Genomic DNA, 2,298 nt, shown 5'->3' on the forward strand with positions numbered 1-2,298 from the left:
CCATCAAGCCTTATAAAACGATGTTGTCCAAGAAGATATCTTTTTCCAACAAGACGATCTGCCGTCTTATGTTTCAGGCTTAAACATAGAGGTATTGCGAGCAAAGTTTGGCTTCGCGTTAATTTCGAGAAGCGACCCAGTCAAATGGCTGCCAAGATCATGCGACTTAGGATTCTAGATTATTTTTTGGAGATTTGTTAAATCAAAGATTTACCAAAGATCAACCAACAACGCTGGAAAAGCTCAAAGACAACACTCAGCGCAATCTCTGACTAAATAGAAAAGTTCTCCATACAAGCACTTTATTACGTTCGACTAGTTTGTATGGAAGCTATATCTTATAATGGTCCGATGTAGCCGAATCAGACAGATGAGCAGATTCTTGACGAAAAAAGCATGTGTGAAAAACAAAACGTTATCCCAAAAACTGAGAAACTAATTAACTTACATACATATTATATATCCAGACGGACWTGGCTAAATCGACTCAGCTTGTCACGTTGATCGTATGTATACTYTATAGAGTCGCCAACGTTTACTTCTGGCTGTTAAAAATTTAATAGAATACTTAACATACGGTGTTCAGCGCAAAAAAAATTGTGAGTTCGTTATTATTATATTATCGAAAAGGCTTATATCATATCTTTATCAAAGCCAAGCCTTCACATTTGATGAAGAAARAGAAGAAGTCTCCTACCCAGTATACGCTAGTTTTGATGACTACTTCTTCCTTTACTCCCTTCACAAACTCAAAAAGTGGCTAGTTGATAAATGATTTCACTCAACTGAGGGAGTGAAGATAGAAATAAACGATTATTTTGAAGCTACACACTRTCGAAACATTATCGCAATGTTGGAGCATGGTTACAATAAAAGTATTACTCTAGATCGAGGCTAAGTCAAAGCATAAAACCAAGTTTTCAAAAAAAAAAAAAAAATTTCCATTATTAAACCAAGGACTTGTCAAATCTACCTGTGAACAGCAGTAAACTACACTTACACATACAAATAACACTTTAAATAAATATAATTTCTCAAGCTACACTTACACATCACACTTTCACTTATCCTGAACGGTTGATGAACTGAGCTGGAAAAATCCTTGAAATCAACTGCTTGCGAGGTCACTTTCACTATGCAAASCATAAAATATAGCAGTATTTTCATGTATTTTATATAGGCCTACACAACACGTACTTATTTCACAACACTTCCCGTCACGATCATATCACAGCGATAACTAAAATACTTAGTTCTTGATTACTAGAAGGTTCAAGTTGCAATATCAACACACACACGCACACTTAGAAAAGGGAGAAACGTGCTCTCAGTAGCGTATATACATATGTATGTGTGCCTGTATATATTAGCAATATATTTAAATAATTTAAGTACTTAGTAAGTACTGATTTGATTACTCGCTAGCGCTACCGCGGTTGTTGTCCGCAAATTAGACCTTCTAAATGCTCATTGCGGTGTTAAAGGTGATCAAGAGCAATAATTAACAAYGAAATTATACATATATGTATGTATTACAACTGCGTTTAATTAACAAATACATGCACATGTGCGTTTTTTACTTTAAATGCCTGTGTGTGTGATTTATTAAGCTTGGATTTCGTATGGAAATAGCATTTATTGATGTATCGCACTTTTTAGATATTTAAATGTTATTTATACGCGTACTTCTGTGCCCTATGTTAAGGGAATATACATATATGTACATATGTAATATGTGTATATATTATTTTTCTTTTGGAATATTTCTGAACGAAAAATTCTCGAATTTTATGCCAGCTCATGCTCTCTAATGCATTTAAACTGTTTGGTCATGTGAGTTCTTCATTTGTCCTGTATTGCTGTCAGAAACGTGGTTTGTCTAATATCAATTTGGTTATAATTAAGTATTTAGTAAACTACTACCCACACACTAAAAAAAGAGACTTTTTTCAGAACAGAGAAAGCGAAAAAGGAAAGRTATGAGGTTACAGTGAGCAATCGGAGAGCAACGGTTGGCTCACGTTGCAACTTAACGAGGAAGTTTCGCCGAACAGCTGGTACTATGAACCTGTATTTTATGCTAGTAAGGGATATTTTTTCGATGTTATAACTCTTTTTATAAGGAAATCTTAAATTCATTTCTTACGGTTTTAGAAGTTGTTAAAGGGGTAAATTTAGTGTTAAAATTTTGGAAAAAAGTTTTGAAAAATCGATTTCTATAGAATACTTTCAAAAATATTACATATCGAAAGGTAAAAAAAATGGGTTGGGAGAAAACATAGTTTGGAAAATTACTTT

The 2,298-nt window shown here is 33.7% G+C and overlaps 1 protein-coding gene across 6 annotated transcripts in view; it reads right to left on the minus strand.

Annotated features, from left to right (window-relative positions):
- Positions 1-2,298, minus strand: part of LOC108967159 (NAD kinase) — a 48,855-nt gene that overhangs the window by 13,897 nt on the left and 32,660 nt on the right. The window contains exon 1 of one of the 6 annotated variants that reach the window (XM_018930424.1): positions 1,050-1,235. The exons of the other annotated variants lie outside the window; for them this stretch is intronic. The gene's annotated coding sequence lies outside the window, so the exon portion shown is untranslated. Of the gene's footprint in view, positions 1-1,049; positions 1,236-2,298 lie in introns of those variants that run through there. 6 annotated transcript variants of the gene reach the window in all.

This window comes from Bactrocera latifrons, unplaced genomic scaffold, assembly GCF_001853355.1.
Source record: "Bactrocera latifrons isolate USDA-ARS-PBARC rearing strain unplaced genomic scaffold, ASM185335v1 scaffold_179, whole genome shotgun sequence".
NCBI classification, from domain to species: domain Eukaryota; kingdom Metazoa; phylum Arthropoda; class Insecta; order Diptera; family Tephritidae; genus Bactrocera; species Bactrocera latifrons.